Genomic DNA, 23193 nt, shown 5'->3' on the forward strand with positions numbered 1-23193 from the left:
CACTCTATCTCCATTTTCAATGTCCTGCGGTTTCATCCTTTTACATTATTTCTGTTTCTCTATTTATTGAGTACAAGCAATCATTGGCTTAGACTTGATACAAATTTGCCCTTTGTGACACTTTGACTTTTCGGCCTCGGTTTTAGGTTTACTATTCACTGGTATTTAACTGCCTTATTCCTTGTGGTTGGTTAATTTTGATTTTCAATATTTTGCTCTGGAGAGTTAATGGATTTTTGTGGATCACTAGGTCCTGAAATTCAATGGAGTTTCCCCTTAAGTGTTGGCTTTTTATATTTGTTTGTTTTCTCTTACACTAATTCTTTCTCCTCTCATTTCTTTCATCATACCTTTTTCTTCAAACAACATCCATTCACAGTATTGACCATCTTTGGCCGCCCAATCCTATTGTAATATGACGATTTTTATTTTCATCATTGCATTTAGTATGTGTGTGCTCTTGGCTTTCTCTTTTGGGGTTGGTTATTTGGGTGGCTTTTACTTATGATTCTTCATATTTTCCCCCTTTTCATAATTTTACTCTATTTTTCTAGTCTAGTCTTTTCTTGTTTTTATTTTTTTCTTTTTGTTTCCTTTGTTTCTTTTAGGGACCGCATGTGTAATTTTAGTTCCTGAATTGCTCCATCTTTTTCATTATTTGATTCCATTTGTTTGTTATTTTTAGGTAGCATTAGTACTGATAAAATGCCTACAGAGACTGAGGAGGAGTTACCACCTCCTAGCCCCGATCCCAGTATCTCTGAGGAGTGAACCTTTCATTCCCAATATAAAGTATTGAAGACTATTGGAAAAGGAAGCCATGCGAAGGTCCTCCTGGCCCACCGCCGGCTCACAGGAACCCGAGTGGCGGTCAAAGTTCTCCGAAAGGACAAGCAGTGGTTCTGGCCAGCCATGACAGAAGCAAACATAATGAGAAAGATCAACCACCCCAACATTGTTTCTCTCTTACAAGTCATTGAAAATAAAACGAGAATATACCTCATAATGGAGCTGGTAGAAGGCCAAGAACTCTACCAGTACATCAGAGAGTCAGGGCACATAGAGGAGGATGAGGCCCGGCAAATATTTGAACAGATATTGTCAGCAGTGAGCTACTGCCATGGAAAGGGGATTGTTCACCGTGACCTGAAACTGGACAATATAATGATTGATAAAAACAAAAAGGTCAAAGTCATCGACTTTGGTCTTAGCACTGAAACACAACCTGGACAAATGCTAAAACAGCAGTGCGGTGCATACTCTTTTGGTTCCCCGGAACTCTTCCTTGGACTTCTGTATGACGGGATGAAGAATGACATGTGGAAAATAGGAGTGGTCTTGTACTATATGGTAGTGGGAAAGCTCCCGTTTGATTCAATGATCATCCAAGAATTACAAAAACAACTTGTTGCAGGGGTATATCCTGCCCCCTGTGGGGTTTCAGAAGAACTGTAGAACCTACTTAGTCAATTTCTAACAGTAAATCCAATGTATAGACCAACAGCCAGCGAGGTGATGAAACATGCCTGGTTCAAAGAACACGGGAAGGGGTTCACAGGTCGTTATGAAGAACTGCTTCCCCTCAGGCCAGACCCTGAAATTTTGGCCGCAATGAAATGCGAGGGATTTCAAGCCTCTGTAATAAAATACTCTCTAATGAAAAGAAAATATAATGAGGAAATGGCAACTTATTGCTTTCTACAACAGCAGGCTCTCCAGGGTGATGGCTGAAAAGCCCAGGCACAGCAGGTGAGTCCCATTGCAGCCCCATTCCCTAGCCTTGATCCTGCTGCTGCTTTTAGATTAGAACAAAAGAGGAGTGGATGCCTGCCAGTCCTTGGCACCTTGCGGGTGTCATCCTCCCATGGTCAAGTGTCTCACTATGGCCAGAAGGTTCATACAAAAGGAGGAAGAAGGTCCACTGTGGCTGGTTGTCTCAGGCCACTACCGATGACACCTACACAGGACCACTATGACAAATGTGCCGTGAGTGTCCCATGCATTCAAACAACAAGCATCTTCAGTGAGAAGAGTAGCAATAAGGGAATCAAAGAAGATAATCTACTCTCCCACAGAGCCCCATTAGAGGATAAGCCCATCCCCAGCAGGGTCCGGCACAGAGGTTTTAAGGGGTGGACCAGGAATATAGCAAATGCTCTGATAAAGCTGCCAAGGAGAAAGAAACCTCGCCTGGGGCAGAACAGAATCTCCCCCCAGAAATGAGCCACAGGGAGAGTCCAGAGAACAAGCAGCAGGCATAGCCCAGGTACCTTTGTGCTTTGTCCTTTTCAGTTTGCTCTATGCTGGTCCTTCCTCTGTCTCTGGTTTCCATTTTCCCCACAATTCTTACCTTGTATCTTCTGTAAGTTCTTTATGAGGTTTCCCCAACACCAAGCCTTCTCCCTCTTCTTGATTTCTCCTCTTCCCAGCAGGGACACAATAGGATTGATGAGTTCCCCACTCTACAGAGTTTTCTTGTTGACCCATCCCTTCAGATGGACTTCAGCTCCCCCTTAAGCCAATAGCTCCCACAGGGTGAGGACTAGAGATTTATGGGCTCATGGACTCCTCCATGGGCTACTGATCTTTTCACATGTGGTCATCAATCACAAGTGCCTCAGAACAGAGTCTTATGTTTTCAAATGTAACATCCCATTTCTTTAAGCCTCAAAACTAATTAACAAGGTTTGTCATTGAATAAGTATCAACAACCTAGTTTGCTGGTTATTGTTGATGGTCAGAATCATGCATAGTTTTTTGCATGCTGATTTTTTCGTTCCTAAGACCTAGTGATATATATATATATATATATATATATATATATATATATATATATATGTGTGTGTGTGTGTGTGTGTGTGTGTGTGTAACATTTCTAAATGATTTCTTTCAAAAATCTTAACAGAAGTAGAAGAGAAGATGTAATAAAATAATAAGGCAATCAAAGCTCCAAATGGTAATCTAAGTATTCTACCTCATAAGATTTTTGCTTAGAATAATTTTTTTCTTTCAAAGTGCCATCTTGAAATTGTCATGTCCTTAGTATAAAAAGGAAGTGATTTCAGACACATGGCCAAGGAAAAGACACCAGCACAAGCTACAGCACCAACAGGAGTAACAGCAATAGCACCAACAGCATTAGCAGTAGCAGAAGGAGGAGGAGGAGGAGGAGAAAAAGCTGGAGGAGGAGGAGAAGGAGGAGGAGGAGGAGGAGAAAAATCTGGAAGAGGAGGAGGAAGAATAGGAGGAGGAGAAAGAGGATGGTGATGATGATGATGATGATGATGATGATGGTGATGATGATGATTTTGCCTCCCTGTTGTGGGAGAATTGCTGAATGACTTCTTATGGAGACAGATACCATGCTGAGCAATGTTTATGAAGTGAATTATCAGAATAATATTAACCATTCATAGAACACATGTCAATACTCCTGAGGGGGATCACCCCTGGAAGATAGAGTTTGATGGCAGTGCAAGCTGTGTGGAATGCTCTTAATGAGGACAACCTTCTCAAAGAGGATGATGTAATAGGTCTGAAGGAGCGTTTTGTGGGAGTCAGGGTCCCATCTACCTCTGTCAGGGCGCACAGAGCTCCTGGCCTTGCAGCCTGCCAGGGAGGTGACCGGGATTATTGGCTTCCCTGATCCCCACAGGGTCCTGGATTGCTTGGTTCCCCCTCAGTCATGGTCCTCCCTGTGCCTCATGGGGTCCGCAGCTTCTATGGGCTGAATTTAATCAGTGATTCACTGGAGCTGGATCTGAACCCAAACCACAGGGAAGCCCTGGGCACTGAGGACAATAAGAGCAGCAGACAACATCTCCTCCACTGCTTCTGACTCTGCTCCACAAGCCAAGGCAGCTACCACACAGCAGGCATCCAGCCTAACTCCCAGCAGGGAGAGTGTGAGATGTCTGTGGATGAGCCCACAGGGACTACAGGATTCTGTGGGAAGGCATCTGGTAGCTTCTGGTGCAGCTGCAGCAGCCAGGACACATGGAACTGCAGTGGAGGTGAGCTATAGGACCAGGTAGCAAAGAGTCTGATCTGGCCAATGCTGATTTGAATCCCTGGGTGCAGGCAGGAACGGTCAGTCAGGGCTACACTGAAGGCCAGTCAAGGGCATGCAAGGTGTCACTAACACTGTGTGTGACTACATTCTCGAAGTCTTGTCCAGAAAAAAACAAGTGGTCTTGAGCACTGAGGTTCAGTCCCGACTCATGGGGTACAGGATAGCAGATTGACCTGAGTATGAAATCGCATGAATATGCCCTCTGGCTGCTCCCTGGGCTCAGGATAGATGGGCCCTGAGAAGGCACCATTCATGGGTCTGCAGGAGTAGGGGAGAGCTTGGCACTCATGAGGCACTCCTAACCCTTAGTTGAGCCACTCTGGGGAGGAGATGGCATCATTTGTGATATGGACTTATGTGGGACACTATGCTTTGATGTATGGCACAGACAGCTCCTGTCCTCCTTGCTGACAGTTCAGACCCACAGCTGACCTCATCTCAGACAGTCCCATGAGGAGTGGTGTTTGGTTCCTGCTTCACAGTTAGGGCAGGAAAACACCTAGGATACGATGGGCCACTGCAGTGAGTACAGGCCATGTGCCTGTCTTGTCCTTGCTTACTTGTTTTTTCCTCCTCTTCCCCTTTTTCCTCCTCTTCATCTTCCTCTTCTTCTTCCTCCTCCTCTTCTTCCTCCTATTCCTCTTCCTCTTCCTCCTCCTCCTCCCATTCCTCCTCCTCCTCTTCGTCCACCTAATTTCAAGAGCCACCCAGAGACCTTCACAGGAGTGTAGTTCATGCTAATCAGAATGCAGGGCTGGATATCAAATTCTGGGTAAGGTCTCCATCCAGTCCTGTTTACTCCTCCACACACACTGCCTACCTGAGATTTCCAAATTGAATGTCCTCCTCACAGCTTCTTGGTAGTTGAGCCCAATAGTGGATGTATTGTTGTGAGTCATATCTGCACCTCCTCCTAACATGTTAGAGTAGATGAAGTCTGTCTGTCTGGGAGGGGCAGTACCTCCTCATCTAGGCCTTCTTGTGTGCATCTTGTCCTCGGCCAGAACATGTAGAATTGGGACAACCATTCAGGATGTCAGCTGATGCAATGCCTCACACAGAGGTGCTGGCAGAACTCAGGGTTCTATTCCCTGGACATTGTGACACGAAACAGACTGGGAACAGTGGGAAGAGGAGGGTCTACAAGGCTAGCTCAGGCAAGAACCCATAAAGATCATATTTCATCTTTCGTACAAAATCTGGTGAACTAGCCCTGTACGAGGCACATATTACTTTCCATTAAAAAACCTTTGGGAACAAAAACGCTACTGTAAAGTGGGGTCTGTGCCAACTGTGGGTGCCTGGCATCGGTCAGGTCTGGTGTCAGGATTGACCCATCCACAGACATACACAGGCACACACACACATCATTTCAGTCAAGTACACACACACACACACACACACACACACACACACACACTCACACACACAGACACACACAGACACACAACCACCTGCTATCTTGGGATGTGTCCCAGCTGCCTCAACTTAGTTTCTTCCCACCACATATGTCCCTAAATTATGTGAGCCAAGGGTGGTCACTCTCCTTGCTGGGTTCCCTATTCCTCAAGTTCAGGTGTGGTCACTCTGCTCCTCCTGATCCTTTCCTGGTCTAGAGCTTGTCACCTGACCCTGTGGTTCACAAGTGGTCCCAAGGAAGAAAGTAATCCATGTCTCCATGCTTACGTGGTTGCCCATACTGCTGATTCCTGGCAGGAGTCAAGTGTGGATGGGTACTTGACAGCGTCTTGGTACTTAGTTTGTCAGTGTCTCCATCACCACAGCATTCCTGTGAGACCAAAGCACTCCAGACACAGATTGGGATATGCTGAGTGGCATGGCAGAGTATGCCCCTGAAGAGCAGGGAGGCCCAGCATGGCCACAGAACAGCCTTGGATGTGCCTGTCTGCCTTTCCCAACAGAGCATGGCCTGTTGTAACAGGTGCTTGTCATTATCTTGGGGAACACAGCAGTGAGAACCCTGCTGGGGCTTCTGGTCTTTAGGGAGCAGGCAGGGGCCTTGTGCTCACTTGTCCCTCACTAGTCCCCTTGGCCCAAGGATTGTGGTTTTCAGGACTCCCAGAAGCAGCAGAGGACAGCACAAGTCATCCTTAGTGTGTGCAACAAATACAGGTGCATGGAGGTCAGGACCTGTGCCCTGTGTCCTCAGAGATAAGAATGAGCCAAGAGCATTGGCTGACCCTGAGAAGCCACTTGGGTCTCATAAAGATTCTATTTATGTCCTTCCTCTGGGCCTGTGGAGACATTGTGGGGAACTATGCCAAGTTACTTTGGATGCCAGGCTGTGCAGAACTGCAGACTGGTCACAATCCATAGGGAATGGACAGGACAATTACAGGCCATGCTCTGCCATGCTTCTGAGAAAAAGTGTGCAATGGGGTCAAGGTGTGGTCATAAGGAGGAGCCCATGCAGATCCCAGAGTCTCCTTCCAATATTCATCTGTGGGCTGCGTAAAGAAAGCCAGCACAAAATCACAGTAACTTTATATGATTGTCTTTTAAAAGAAACATCAAAGATAACAGGTGTAAATCATGAAAATGGCATCTGTGTGTGCGTAGACAGCTGTTTGCATGGAGAGTGTGTACCCACACTCCAAGCACAGACTACAGGCATGGGGAGTGTCTGTCTACACTTGGAGCAGAGCATACATGCTATCAAACACACAATAAAGGCCATCATGCCCAGGCCCTGGGTCTATAAGCCACTGAAAGCCTCTCACTCCTCAGTGGGGTCTGATGTCCAATACCTTAGAGACATCTGCAGACTGTGCTGTCAGAACATGAAGAGCCATGAGAGTCTCCCCCGGGAACTCTGTAGTCTTGCTGGAAATGCAAGAGGAAAGCCCAGCCTCTAGGCCAACGTGTAGCATAGTTCATACAAGTATCACTGACACACAAAGATTTTGAAGACAACATGGCAGGGCCTGGCAGAGCTGTAACTTGGCCAAAGGTGGAGTGGCTGGGACAAAAGAACAATCATGGCTGTGGTAGCTCCCTAAAGCCTGGATTTCTTCCCCCTCTATTATGGGGTCACTGAGGAAGCAAACTGATGGACTCCCAGAGCATCCTGTTGATTAGCTTGCTGTTCAGATGTGGGATGTGGTCACAGTGCTCTGATAAGGCCACAAGAGCATCCATGGGAGTGAAAACTAGCCTAGGTGTGTCCTACTGTGCCCAGGGATCTGCACTCTGGCTTATGGTATGGAGGCCCAGGGTGCAATGGGTTCAAGGTGTGGCATAAGGAGGAGCCCACGCAGCATAGCATGTGAGTCCTTGAACTCACTGCATTTAGGTCCTGGGGTGAGTCTCATGTGGTCAAACTCTGCATGACTCAGGTGGCTGACATCCACATAGAAGCAGGGGCAGGGGGTTGGGAGAGCATGGGAAGGGGATAACGTTTGAAATGTGCATACATAAATTATCCAAGAAAAATAAAGCTCATAAAAACTTCACTCTGTGCTCTGGGTTTACCTGAGCCATAACGATCTGAAACTGAAACCAAAGCCAACTCATTCATTCTCTCTCCCTCATTCTTCTAAGATGAAGAGCTTCAAAGGATGCATCTATAATTCTTATATTTAATAACTGCTCTTGGTATAATAGGGTGATCTTATATATACATTTTTGACTAGCCTAAAAATGCAAACACGAGCAAGCAATCAGAACAAAACGGAGCCCAGGGACTCACTATACATTTGAGGCTGTTCTGGAATTCACTACACAGGCGAGGGGACCGGAAACTAACCATAATCTGCCTCTTTCTGCATTCTTAGAGCTGGCATTAAATGCACATGCCACGACAAATAGCTTTATATGAACATTTTCACAAGCTTTTACATATATTGTGTCTAGAAAAACATTTTATTTACTTAGTATCTAGGGGGGAAACTGACCTTATTTATTTTCTCAACACCTGAATTGTACTTTGTAAATAACAAAGTAACCTTTTTTAGAGGAATTTTTAAAAAGTACTACAACATTGGAGAGCTGGCATTAGTGAATGCCCTGAGACAATGGAGATCCTGCAGGAGTTGGTTTGCTTGGACAGTGAAGGTGCTACAAAAGTGGAAGTCTTGCGTCAGTGGAGGGGCTTGGCAAAAATGGAGGTACTGCCACACTACTGGTCCAGCAACAGTGAATATCATGAGACAGTGCATTTGCAGTGACAGTGGAGCTCCAGCAACTGTGGAATTTGTGTGCCAGTAGAGGTCCTGCAAATTCTAGCTGCTGAGAGGGTCTATGTCCTGCAACCTTGTTGGTCCTGCAACAGTTGAGGTACTGCAACAGTGTAAGTCCAGCTAGAGTGGATAACCTGTTATAGTAGAGGTCCTTTAAATTGGCCTTGGTGAGACAGTGGACGTCCTGTGATAGTGGAGGTCCTATGACACTGGAGGGGCTGGAACACTGGAGGTCATGCCAAAATTGCAGTTCTTGTAATGGTTGCGGTGTTGTGACAGTGGAAATCTAGCGACAGTGGACATTCTGTAGGACAGTAGAGGTCCTACAATATAAAAGTCCTTGGACAGTGGAGGTACTGACGCACTGGAGGTCCTGTGAGAACGGAGGTTCTTATAACAGCTGTGACACTGGAAGTACAGCAAATGTAAATGTCCTCTGATAGGAGAGCTCCAACAAACTGAAGTTGCTGAGAGACAGGAGGTCCTCCAACAGCAGTGGTCCTAAGACAGTAGAGATCCTGTAACAGTGGAGAGGCTGAGACCCTGGAGGTCCTTTGACAGTGGAATACTTTGTAACAATAGACGTGCTATGACAAGGGGATTGTACAATAGTAGAGGTCCTTGTTATAGTTGAGGTACTCCAACAGTGGAAGTTTAGGGACAGTGACTTCCAGTGCCCGTAAAGGTCTTGCAACTTGGAGGGTCTGAGACAGAGGAGTTGCCTGACCACAGTCGACTACCACAATATTGGTCCTTTGACTGTGGAGGTCTTGGGATAGTTCAGGTGCTGGGACAGTGGAAGTTCTGCTACAGGGGTTATCAAAGTGCATGCAAAGAAGAAGCAATGGTGCCAGCCAAACATGACCATTGCAAATATAATGAAGTTTTTCATCCACCCCAACATCATCTTGCTTCTCCAATTGAGTCTGAGACAATTCTAATAACTTATCGTGAAACTGGTTGAAATTTTAAAGCTTTACAAATACATCTGAAAGTCTTTCCACCGAGAGGAGGAAGGAGCCAAGGAAATATTTAGGCAAATATTAGCAGGCTTTATCTATGGCTATGGGCACTGTATAAGTTCACAGTGACCTGAAACCAGATTATATTTTGTTAGAGAAGAACGGAAAAGTCAAAAGCATCGACTTTGGCCTTCAACTCAAGACAAACCTGGGCAAAGGCAGAACTGGCAGCATGGTGCTTACCCTATTGGTGCACCAGATCTCTTCCTAGGACAACATTATGATGGTGCAAAAAAATACCAACATATGGATCTTAGGAGTAGGCTTATATTTCACTGTTGTATTTGACTCTGTTGTCATACAACAGTTCTGAAGACAGGTTGTAGCAGGTGTGTACCCTGCTCACTGTGGGGTGTCAGAAGAGGCAGCTTAGCCTCTAAATAAAAGTAAATCCAAACTATGGGCTGACAGTCACAGAGGTGATGATGTACCCCTGGTCAATGAAAACTGGAAGAGGTTCACAAATCCTTATGAAGAAGTGATCCCTCTCATGCCAGATTCTCCAAAAGAGGAAGAAACGTAATATATTGAGGTTTGAGGTAAAATATTATAGATTCATTGCATCAAAAAGGTATAAACAGAACATGGCATCCTATTGCTTAATGTAACATCAAGTTATACACAGGAATTGCTGCACAACACAGGCTCAGCAGCTTTGTCCAGTTATGGTCCCCTTCTCTACCCTTGCTGATTTCCCTCTAGGACTAAATAGGAATAGAAGTGAACACAACATAGACACATTGTTCTCCTCATCTTCCAATGGCCTAGTGTCTCCCTATGATCATAAGGCTAGTCAAAGAGGAAGCAAAGAGCCATTGGGCATGCCCTTCTTCTTTTCAGGACACTACCGACAACACCCACAGCGAACAAAGCATACATACACACCAGAAGTGTCCTGTGTCTTCACTCAACAATCAGCCACACTTAGAAGAGCTGTAGCAACGAGAAAACAGAGGACAACCTACTTTCCTGCTGTCTCTCAGCAGAGAGCAGGACATTCCCCAGCTGGGGATTTCCCAGAGGCATTAAAGGATGAACCAATTCCAATGGCGAAATTCACTGATGAAGTTGTGTTGCTGCTTTCCTTCAAGAATGAAACATTACAAGGGGGTGGAGGAAGAGTTTTCTCCCAGAAATGAGGCCAAGGGAGATTGTCCAGAGAACACGCAGATGGCAAAACCCAAGTGCCTTTGTACTTTGTCCTTCCCAGTTTGCTCTGTGCTCATTCTTCCTCTGGCTCTGTTTTCCAGTTCCCCATAATTCTTACCTTCTTATATCTTCTAAGTATTTTATGATACTTCCCCCAACCCAAGCCTTCTCCCTCCTCTGGATTTCTTCTCTTCCCAGCAAGGACTCAATATGACTGCTGTGTAGCCCACTCTAGAGCGTGGTGCAGCTGAATGCATCCATTCACCTGAAGTTTATCACACTCTAAAAACACCAGCTTCCACAAAGTGAGGTGGAGAGTGGTATGAGCTCATGAAGTCTTCCATAGTTTACTGGTCCAAGCACACACGGCATTTATCACAAGAGCTATAGAACAAATTTTTATGCTTTCAAAAGTAGCATCACATTTCATTCAGCCTCAAATATAAACAGCAATGACTTTGAAAAATTGAAATTTCAGTTGTTGCAACAGTGCAGATCCTGTGAATAGGTAGGTCCTGCGACAGTGGAGGCACTGAAATAGCGCCGGTTCTGTGACAGTGAAGGTCCTTTGAAAATCGATGCACTGAGATCATGGAGGTCAATCTCCCTACAGGGGAGCTGCTGCACAATTGAAGGTTCTGCTACAGTGGAGGTCCTGCAAAATTGGAATTGATGATACAGGGGTATTCCTGTCACTGTAGAGATCCTGTGGCAGTGAAGTTGCAGAATCATGGCAGATCTTGCTTCAGTTGATGTCCTGAAACACTTTAGTTGCTACGGGTGGTGCTACGACAGTGGAATTCCTGAGATAGTGGAGCTTATAGGACAGTGGGTGTCCTGAGACAGTTGTAGTGCTCCTACAGTGGAAGTCCTGTGACAGTGGAGGTCCCGCAATAGTAGTGTTGCTTGGACAGTCCAGTTCTTGGACAAAGGAGGTCCTGTGACACTTGAGATGCTGAGACTCTTGAGCTCCTGAACAGTAGAAGTGCTGTGATAGTTGAAGTGCTGAGACACTTGTGGTCCTGTTACAGTGGAGTTGACACACAGACAGTGGACTTCCTGAGGTAGTGTGGTGCTTAAACAGTGGATGTCCTGTGACAGAGGAGGTCCTGCAATAGAGGAAGAACAATATATGCTGGCTGATGACCCAGAGCTTCCAGAAAATAGACCACCAACCAATATATATCAGAGGATGGCATTATTTGAAACCAATGGGATGGAAGGCCCTTGGTCCTGTGGAGATGTGATGCTCGAACATAGGAGGAGGCTGGAGTGGTGGGTTTCGAAAAGTTGGGTGAGTTTAGGAGCAGCATCATAGTGGCAAAATGGAGGGAGGAGGGAGAAGATGTAGGAGTGGGCATTTGTGGATTGGCACCTAGGACGTTGGACATCATTTGAGATGTTAAAAACAGTGGAAATAATAAGGCATACATTGTCTGACCCAAACCTAAGGGATACTACATTAGGAACACAAAAACCCACAGGTGCTCACCAACAATCAGATAAAATTTGGCCTTTGGCGGTCTACTCCAAAGAAACTCTTCCTAGAACACTGTTTAGTTTTTTCAAACAAAGTTTAAAACTCTTAAGTGTACTCTCAAATCTGCCCTAATTCGCATAAATCGGTCAAAACTGTTGGCTTTGTAAATACTTCTATCTTGTCCCAATAGTCACATGCTGGTCATACCAACAACAAGATACTTGTCAAGGTGGGAATCAATCAACATGGGATCCTTGTTCCAACTGGGCATGCAGACCTTGAGCTCACCTTCAGTTTGTCACACACACACACACACACACACACACACACACACACACACACACGCACACACAGAGAGAGAGAGAGACAGACAGACAGACAGACACAGATTCATAAACACATGCACACACACACAGAGACACACACACCCATGAGAGAGTGAGAGATCGAAAGTGAGGTAGAGAGAGAGAGAGAGAGAGAGAGAGAGAGAGAGAGAGAGAGAGAGAGAGAAAGAAAGAGAGTTCTTATCATCTACTTTCTAATGCATATTGTGTGCTCTTGGAGCTGAGCACAGAGACATGCACATGTAAACCAGTCATGTACACCTAGGAACATTTTCTGATCAGTATTTTCTCTTCTTTATGCAGTTCTTAAATTATCTTTAAGAGAAAGTAGGGCATTGACCTACCATGAAATCTTGGACCTAAAGGTACATTTTAATACAAAGCTTATATATCACTTACAGATGACTCCAGTAGGAAATACATTAAGTTCAGAATCATTCAATCAGAAACCCTTAATGTATATACACCATTCTCACTGCCTTCACTTAACTTCATGTTTGGACCACTGTTCCTAGCTGGAGACTCCTGTTTATCTCCCAGAATAAAAGGGAGGCTCCATGCTCAATTGGAACAGCAGATTCAAGGTGGGACTGTTGGGTGACATTACAGTGAACACCAGGGACTGCCCCACAGAGGCAGGTAGTGGCCATTTCTTTCCTCCTGGCGAAGCAGTATCTACATTGTCCTGAGCAGAGAAGGATCCTCTCATTCTAGCAGATGTTCTGGATGATACAAGGAATGTGAATAGATTATGAGATCACTTTACCACATTTCTTTCTGAGGCAGAGACCCTTGAGACCCTTGGCTCAGTAGTAACTGTTCCAGATAGCAAGGTGAGGTCAGTGTGGGCCCTGTGTTGACCTATTAATAGTTATTTATGTTAATCACGAAATCTTTAAAACTTACAGCATGTGGGAGAAAAGTCTCCCAGGAGTCTCAGCTAAAACTAATCAGTTAGTTTTTAAGAACAAGAACAAGTAGGAAATTTAAATTCATGTGATTGCTACAAACAAAGCAAGACACTGTCACTAGATCACCTTTGTGTAAGGGCCCTGACAACATAAACAACTTAAGATGTGAAGTGCTCAGCTAGCATGCTTCGTGGCATGAACCCAAGACACAGTTTCTCTGTGTCTCATCACCTCTGAAGCATGGTCCACAAACAACGGCAACAAACCTTCTCTTCCTCAGACTTCAAAGTTACCTTTACTGTTAGTGATAGTTTCCACAGTTAACTAACCTCTACTGGATAGACAGGTTTGACTAACCTTCTCTGAGCTTCGCCCAACCATGTACAGATGGGACATCCCTCTGCACATGAGGCCTGTTCCTCTCAGGCCTGCTGTTCTCCTTCCCAGATTAGAAACTGGATACTTTCAAGCCTACATTCTTAAGTCATCTAACAGATGATGATGTAGAACACCCAGCTCCTCCTGTACCATGTCTGCCTAGATGCTGCCATGCTCCCACCTTGATGATAATGAACCAAACTGCTGAACTTGTAAGCCAAACCCAAAGCAGTGTTCTTCTTATAAGATTTGCAATGGTCATGGTGTCTGTTAATAGTAGGAAAACCCTAAGTAAGTCACTGTCTACCACAGATTACGAGGTTAATTGAGTGATGTCATCACCTGAGGAGACATGGCCTTATATTAAGGTTCTAATCTCCTAAGTAATTGCAGGCTCTCTTCTGGCCTAGGCATTGGCTATAATATTAATCTTCCCAGTGTCCTTTTCTCTGTAAACTATACATTTTGCATTTCTATTTGCCCCATTTGCTCTTTTTCATTGAAGTCCTATAACCTCAGTATAACAGAGGCCATACTGGGCTCTCTTCAAATTTTCATCGAAGAAATTTGTTTATTACTTTTTAATTTAGCCTCAGGTTGGTTTTTACGAAGTGGGCGGAAAGAAGCCACATTTTGTAAAACCATCATACAAATTATCCCAGACCAGTTACAAATATTATTGCCTTCTGAATCCCCTTGTCGTGGGCTTCCACATTCTGGATAGGTCTTGGCACTCCTGACTCCCAAGCTCCTGCCAGTATACCCCATTAAACTCTTCTTAGAGCACTGGGCCACTTCTAGATCAAAGTTCTGAATTCTTGCATATTTTCCAAAACAAATAATAAGGACAAACTGGCATGGTCAGGTATCACAGAGCAAGAGTCCGCTCTATTACATCCCCTTCTGCATTAGTTACCTTAGTATTTCTGTGACAGAAATGCCATGAGCACAGCAAACTATAAAACATGTAGGCGATTAGTGATCCTATTTCACAGACCACCTGTTACCATAGGTTAAGTTCCATGACTACAGGGCACAGTGGAAGGAGCAGGAAGCAGAGGACTCACATCTGGAATCACAAGTACAAAGCAGAGAGTGCACAGGGAGTGGTGCAGAGCACTAAAACCTCAAAGTCCAGCCCCACTGGCATTCTTTCTCCAGCAAGGGCACACCTCCTGAGTCTTCCCAAACAGAGTCACCAACTGGGAAAGGAGTACTCAAATGCCCGAGACAGTGGAGGATAGCTCATGCAAAATGTCATGATGATTCAGGAATTTGAATCAGTAACAGAGAGAACCTTCACTCTGGGTCAATGTGTGTTGCTGCAAAGCCAGCAAGCTGCTCTCCCTCCTCTTGAACATAAGATGTGGATTAAGTAAAAATGTAAACAAGCATCTCCATGGAAAATCAACAGCCCTGTTAATCTGGTCATACTTATAGGATAAGTTCAGAGGTGCTGGATACTGAAATCACAGAAGAAGCCAACACAAACTCAAACCGTTTAGTCTATAGGAATAAAAATACCACAGAAGCCAAAATGGGTAACGATATGGAGCAAACATTCACTCACTCAGCAGATAAAATTACACCTAGCCCTTACTCACAGACCTACTTCATAAACAGTGTACATTCTGCTGGTACCTACTCAACACAATCCTAAATGCTGCAATCAAACCAAATGGTTTCTTACTTTGTGGAGTATGACTTAAAAACACTGAAGTACTCTGAAGGAGGTTAATGGAAACTTCTCAGGGCCTGGGGAAGATGGCTAAGGGAGTACAGATTAACAAAGCAACACAACCCAATTTCCCCACCAGCAAGCAGAAACCGGCCTGATGTCAGTTGCCAATTCCTGAGGGTTTAAGAGAAGCCTACAGACTGGAAGGACTGAGGTAGGTGAGATTAAAGTACAGTTACACTTATTGCTCACTTGAGGAATGGGAAGGGTAGAAACTGGAAAGTGCTCTGTGTGTGTGTGTGTGTGTGTGTGTGTGTGTGTGTGTGTGTGTGTTCCATGCATGTGTTTCTGTGTGAGTGTGGTTGGGTTGTTGCTGTTGTGTGCTTAATTTGAGACAGAGTGTTACCACAAACTGAAGCTGTCCTAAAACTCACCCTGTACACAAGGGTGGTTTGACAGTAAAGAGACCTTCTCTCTCATGAAAGGGGGATTAATGATGTGTAGCACAAGCTATGTGTGAATGTAAATTTCAAAATCTGAAGATTTTATAAATCTCCTTTGGCTTGCTTTAACAATACTGGTGATTATAGCAATACATGGTACACTGAGGACAGAACGGAATATATAGTGTGAGCTTTTGAGATGGTTCAGAGGTAAAAGGAATAGCTGATGATCTGAGTTTATTTCCAGAGGCACTGTTAATAATCAAACACAAATGTAGCCGACTTTTATCCTGTGTAAAAATCATTCAGGGCATCCAGTCAGAGATTTAAGTATTTTTGGTGTTGTGATGCTACACAATCATAAGTCTGATTCCTGTGGAACAGACTAGTGGAGCAGACAGTAATCAACAGGACACGAGAAAACCTACAGAGCAGGAACTAGAGAGAAAGCTCAGGATTTCAGAGCACTGGCTGCCTTTGCAGAGGACCTTCACTTGTTTTCAACATTTCCAAGTCAGCTCACAGTCATGTGCAACTCAAGATCTAGAATATCTTACCCTCTTCAGGTTTTGTGGGCACTACATAATATACACAGTGCAGGTATACTCATGTACACCCTTGTTGGATGACCATAATCCAACCACAGCAGGGACAGAGCTTGCCACCCTCAAGCTTGCCAATTTGAAGGAGGAAGCCTTCTTGTTAAACGCACTGGAGAACAGCAGGCACAAGGACACCTGACTCACACATTCGACCCGAGGTCTTGAGATGGAAGCCACACATAACTCTGGCCTTCTCACTGAAGAGAGGTCATCCTTGGGTAAGGAGCTTTCATCTGATCCTGTTTTCCTCTTGGATCCCATTACAGAAAAGCATTTGTGTTTGTCCAAGTCTGCACAGGTTCCCAGCACCCTTCCTAGTCATGTCTGACAAATCCATATGGAAACCACTGTGTAACTGAAGTCCTAGTCTATAGCATCTCTCTCCTTCATGCTACCCTCCTTTTATACTGCAGATTTCATAGGAAATCATAATCTTTGTGTACTTACAAATCCCATGTTGTTTACATGTGGCTAATGTTTCGTCCTCAGCATGCTTGCCTTGAGACAGGGCTGGATGCAGGTATTCTGTAGACAAGGCAAGATGCAGCTCCTCTGGAAGCCATAGGACACCAGCGTCACAGCTGTAGTTCAGTGCATGCATGACATGCATTCACAAAGAAGACTGTAGCCCCAAGGTCAGGTACATCCACAGGGTACTAAGGAGAGGGACCTGACTGCTACTGTTGATGCTGCATTTCCTCTTTGTTCTGACTGTTTTAACTGGAATTGCCCCCACACGCAAAATTCCTAAGATATCTGACAGCCACACACAGATGCACATGCAGGTAAAACACAAATGCATGTGAAATAAAAATAAATAATTTTAAACTGGAGAGAGAGAGAGAGAGAGAGAGAGAGAGAGAGAGAGAGAGAGAGAGAGAGAGAGAGAGAGAAAATGGTGTTTATAAAAGAGAAACTTACCCTCAAAACCTATTTACTGTCCTGAAACTTCTTTCTCATGGGCAGAGGAACATAGACATGAAATTCTTTCTCTCTACACTTCTCAGTGTGTGCTGGGGTACTCTAGAATACCGGTTATTTGGTGAAATGTTGAGGGGTTTAGAAAGATGAACATCATGTTGCAAGTCAGTGGTCTTTAGTCCGTCGTGAGTTCCGTGATTTCAGCTGAGGATCTCTTGCAATGGGTTCTGTATCCAGAGTTATAATCATGAGCTGTGGAACTTCATTTGCTACATGGATACAGGGGCCCCAGTGTAGTCATCTGTTACTTCCCCAACCCATGAGCATGACCCAGGCCCAGTCACAAGTCAGAATTGGGTCCTCAGAGACGCCACTAGGAATGTATGTAGACAAAAGAAAGAAGTCTGGGGAGGGTAAGGAAGAAGAGTGTTAGGTTGAAGCCTGTTTCAAATTCAGAATAGCAGTGTATGTATTTTAGTTAACTGCTTTCATAATTCCCTCATCTGTGAAATCTTAAGACTTGTTAGATTAGATCTTATAGCCAGAGAGCTAACACCACTGAAGCCAAAACTTTATACAGATAGGCTATCAGGAGTGTCACCCATGTTTACTATCTCTGCTTCCAGAAGAGGTGCAGACAAATATTTCCTCACTCATGGTGAGTACAACACAAAGGAAACCAGTGCATGCTCCTTACACCCCTGAGGACTTCCCAGGGTAGGGGTTCCCAGCACACTGGGATCTGACAGTGAAAGTGTCTGTGATTTGACTAGGGCACTAGGTACTACTTACATCACTTTTCCAGTGATGGCACTGCAGAGATCAGACAGTAGTTAATCTTGAAAGCTCATCACATTCAACTTCTTCCTGTGCTCCTAACACACCTGATCCCCACACCCTAAGAACTGGCAGCCCCTTTAAGATGCTGCTGTACTTTCACACCCTGCCTCCCTGGACTCTGGACTCTTCCTCATGATTCTCTGCTCCCATCTGCCTTGCACCCAGCTTTTTACTCCTTTATTTTTATTTCTTGTTCCCACCTCCTGCATGTGTTCTGAGTGGGTCAGCTATGGGTAGGATCATGAAATATGTGGCTGTACACACACACACACACACACACACACACACACACACACACACACACAGACACACACACACACAGGTACCAATTTAAGACAAGGCAGACTGTTTATCTTCAGGGGATGCAATGCCTTCAAGAATTGGGACCCTGAAAAAAGAGCACTACACTTCAAAACAAAAATCCAAGGAAAATAAACAACTGGAGTGTCAGTGGAGGTTGTGTCAGAAGAGTGTCAGAAGAGCCTGTGAGAAGGTGAAGGGTACACTGAACACTCAGCCAAACAGGAAACGTCTGCATCTGAACTGTGCAGCATCCACCCTGCAGTGTGGCATGCTGTGGGGGTGTCTGAGAAACCATATCTCATCACCTGAGTTTGCATGTATTTAGACCAAGTCTTTGGGTGTAGGAGGTGACTACTATATCTATAGATTAATTAAAATTAATATGGATGAATTTATCATGCATAAACAGTACAACAAAGTTGTCCAGACCCAACTGATGGATGTATCATTAATATCCTTAAATACATCTGATCACGAGGATGAAAAATTTAGGATTAATCTCTGTTCCACTAGTGGATGACTCACCAAATGTGCACCACACTGGAGCGGACCAACCATCAAAGGAAAGCTACGGTTCTTTTAATCCTTTGCAACTGCAGTAGACTATGCAAAGCAAACACTCACATGTGTCTCATCAGTCAATCAGTCTACAGGACAGAGATTACCTATGCCAGTCTCAGGGACAGAACAGCATTTTCTGTTTCCAATTCAACTACCTTTTTTTCTTTAACCTGCAGCCAGGCTCTGTGGGAGAAGCTGAGATGGTGGGCAATGAAAGGTGGATGTTGGAAGGAAGCTAGAGCATGGTGGGATTTTATAAGCCAAAGAAGTGAAATTCGTATTTAATTCCCTTAGACAACTGGTCCAGGTGCAGTGTTCCTGATGGTGGCTTGGTGCTCCAGCTGTAGATTCAGGGAACTCAGAACATCATACTGAAAATAATCTCTCAGACTACAGAGTCAAATTCCTGCTGGTGCTCCAGTCACATCAGAGAAGAAATTAAGTCCCTCCTTCTATGGATCCTCTCATTTTTGTCATTCTCTCCTGCAGGAGATTCAGTCCTTCCTCTGAGGGGGCTACTCATACCTGCAAGTGATTTAGACCCTCTTGAAGGGAATTCTGTCTCCAGATTGGGATGCGGACCCTCCTGTTAGAGAATTAACTCTCTGAATCTTCTCACAGAGTATGTGTGACTACCTGGAGACAGCATTATCTCACTTCTAAACTCTGATTGGTAAAGAAAACCCACGGTATGAGTTTGAAAACCTGTGAGTTATATACTGAGTAATGAAAACCTATGAGTTCTATACTGTTGATTTCTAAATGTATTCAGTTAATTATGAATTATTCTGCAATATTTTGATGAAATTTACTTACTTCCTAGATTTCAAACAAAAATAGAAGCTATAGTTAAAAGTTTAGTGTGTGTTTGGCCAAATTATTTACAAAATATTTTTGATTTTTATAAAAGTTGGTGTACGACATAGAAATTTTCCCCTATTTTGTTTTGTTTACTGCTAGGATATAGAAATGCTTTATTTCTGCTGACAGAGCTTATATTCATTGGTCTTGTATAACTCACTGTTGAGTGCTCAACTTTAGCAGATTCCTTAGGGTCTCTGCCATTTATAACAGGATTCCATCTAAAAGTCGACTGCCTTGTTCTTCCTTTCTGAGGAGATGCCTTTTGTTCAGTTTTCCCCCGTAAATGACAGAGCTATACTGTGAGAACAATGATGGACAGCAGTGCCAGAAAGACCTGGGACACATTTACAAAGTCTGGTCCAATTAGAATGGGGCATGGTGAGATAGTTCTGTCAGATATGCTCTGACCCTATGAGTCTCTCTTCACTACCTTCACTTGGACAAGTTGTAACGCAATTAATATGGTGAAGGATGAAGTCCCTGGCACTTAGTAGGTGACACTTAAAGACAATGCCTTCCACGTGATCCATTCAAGGAAACCTGAAAGTTGGTCTCTCTTGTAATGACATTGGTGTCCTTATGAAAGGGACCCTAAAGTCACAGACACTTGAAGAGGCAGAGAGTCCACAGGGCACCAAGAGGAACCAGCTACCTACAAACGGAGGAGAACTGGAGCCAACTCTTGGACCCCAGTCCTCCAAACGGAAGCCAACAGAAACCTCTACTCAGTTCTGCCTGCAGCCCACAAACACTGGAGTGTGCATTCTTGGTGTGCTCCAGAGCCTGAAAGACTCTGCTCTAACCCCAGCTCTGTCGTGGGGTGGATGGAAGTCTTGTCTATCTTGGGGTGGATGGAAGTCTATCTCTCAAGGTGAGGTAAAGTGGTCCTGAGTTAGGTGCCAAGGTCCAGTCCCAGGGGGAAGCTTCCCGATAGCTAAGCTTGAGCTTAAGCAGGCAGAGCTGTGCTCTCCCTAAGGAATGTAGCACTAGTTGCCAGAATAGAGGTTTCTTCTTTCAATGTACACTTAGGCAAGTTTGCAAAGATCCAAAATGCTGGCTGTGGTTCTCACCAGATTCCTTGGAGTATGCCCAGAGAGTTCCTTGTCTGCTCCTGGGAATCCAAGCCTTGTCCTTGAAGGGGCTGCTCATGCACTCATCTGACTTCTTTGGTCAGGAAGCACACCTGCTAAAAACTGAATTTTAAGAGGCAGATAAGATCAGAGAAAGGAGTAAAAGAGCTCGAAGGGGCTCGAGACCCCATGTGAACAACAATGCCAAGCAACCAGAGCTTCCAGGGACTAAGCCACTTCCCAAAGACTATACATGGACTGACCCTGGGCTCCAACCTCATAGGTAGCAATGAATAGCCTAGTAAGAGCACCAGTGGAAAGGGAAGCCCTTGGTGCTGCCAAGACTGAACCCCCCAGTGAATGTGATTGTTGGGGGGAGGGCGGTAATGGTGGAGGATGGGGAGGGGAACACCCATAGAGAAGGGGAGTGGGAGGGGTTAGGGGGATGTTGGCTCAGAAACCGGTAAAGGGAATAACAATCGAAATGTAAATAAGAAATACTTAAGTTAATAAAAAAAAAAGACATAGAGACAGGAGGAACTGCATCCTGAACTTTTGTGTAGGAAGTTTGGCTTGGACTGATCAAGTATCAGAAGGACCATGAATTCCCTATGGCCAAATTAGCTAGGGCTAAGTTTATACCAAGAGGACTCCTTGAAATACCTGATCTGCAGTTTGCGCTCCCTTCTACAAGCAACTACTCAGTGAATATAAGTGACTACATCCAGGTTACTTAGTTGGCTGCTAAGTGTAAATCTCCTTTTACCTGTATTTAAACATACGGTTCACATAACCATTAAATGGAAAAGCCCCAGTGGTATTAGTTATAAAGGTGCTCACATAATAAGTTTTTGCCAAGAAATTTTCAGTAATTCATGTAAAAATCTATATGGAGAATGCAGTATAGTACAGTCAAATCACAGGCTTTATAATCCTATATTTAAAGTTTGATATGATTACAAATATTAAAGCAGGACTATTTTAAATAGTCTAATATATTTAATTTAGAATTAATCTGTTTTTCGATGCACCAATCAGCCATAATGTAGGTTAGCTTGTTTCCTAAGTCATGTGTTTTAAGAGGAGTATCAGTCTACCAGCTAAATTTGAAACACCTTTTACAAGATTGTATTATTTAGGTACCAGGAATATTAAAGAAGATGAAAAGAATAGGAAAGTTAAAATGATTTAGTAAGCATTAAGTTTTATGGATGCATAACAGCTTAAATCTTGATGATATATGTGTGAGAAAACTAGTAGGGGGAGCATAAGTAAAGGAATGATCCTATCAGTGCCTCTAAACCATAAAATGCATTCCTACAGTTATCTGAACTCCATTGACTACGGAAGTCAAGGTAAAACACACACACACACACACACACACACACACACACACACACACACAAACAAAAGAGGCAGATAAGATCATCTTTCTGATTATGTTCACAGCATAGACCTCTTTGTCTTTTTTTGTTTTTTAATTTTTTATTATATACATTTCTTTACTTACACTTCAAATGTCATTCCCCTTCCGGGTTTCCTGTTCATAAATCTTAGGTGGGGCTGCTGTAAGGTTCAGATTCTTTGCTTGGGAGCCATTACCACACATGATGTTTATATTTTTCTTCACTTTTATCAATCTATTTTTCTGCGGCGTGCTCTAAGAGGGCATCGACTAGGGTTACATAATTATTGGTATTAACAGCTGTACTCCCAAATCCTACTCAGTATGGAGTCTGCTGATGTTCAGCATAAGGAGGTGCCAAGTCAGGGAACCTTCATGTGCTGATGCAGCAAATGAGAGTCCACAGAGGCCCCAAGCGGGAGATGGAGGAAGGAGCCATAAGGACAGTTGGGAGAAAACGGGTCAACTTCGCTAAGATTCGGAAAGAAGCAGTTGGTCTCCATTCGGAGGGAACTCAAGCTAAGACTCACAAAATAGTGCTACTAAGCCAACCCAAATTCTCTTATTTTTTCTCACCTCCCTGAGAGAAGAAAGGAGTCATTTCAAACTCCATGGGCTCCCCTCATACTCACTGGAATTGGATAGTGAAACTGCCATAACCTCTGTTCTGAAAAATCCCCTCAGGAACTAATGAAGGGCGTGGCTAAGTCCGAGAGAGGAGGGGCGGGTATCGTTCATTGGCCACTCATGCGTGCGCATGAGCTCTATGCCCATACACTGAAGTTTTCCAGGCTACCTCTCAATATCCTTCGCATTTACAGTGCTTGTAAAATACAAATCAATTTACTGTGGCATTGAATACCCATCTCAGCTTTTTAAACCCTCAAACATGCTTCCCCTTTCTTAAAGTTCCTTTGCATTATTTATAGGACACTGCTGAGTGTCCTAGGC

At 44.1% G+C, this 23193-nt stretch overlaps 1 long non-coding RNA gene across 1 annotated transcript; it reads right to left on the reverse strand.

Moving 5' to 3' along the window:
* Positions 1 to 7650: 7650 nt before the first annotated feature.
* On the reverse strand, positions 7651 to 22971 carry LOC134478889 (uncharacterized). The gene is made up of 3 exons (XR_015646166.1): positions 22875 to 22971; positions 20838 to 20960; positions 7651 to 11551 (listed from the first exon to the last, which is right to left on the reverse strand). It is a non-coding gene; the product is annotated as an uncharacterized LOC134478889 (long non-coding RNA).
* Positions 22972 to 23193: the final 222 nt, after the last annotated feature.

Source organism: Rattus norvegicus, chromosome 1, assembly GCF_021556685.1.
Source record: "Rattus norvegicus strain SHRSP/BbbUtx chromosome 1, alternate assembly SHRSP_T2T, whole genome shotgun sequence".
In the NCBI taxonomy this organism is placed as follows: Eukaryota; Metazoa; Chordata; class Mammalia; order Rodentia; family Muridae; genus Rattus; species Rattus norvegicus.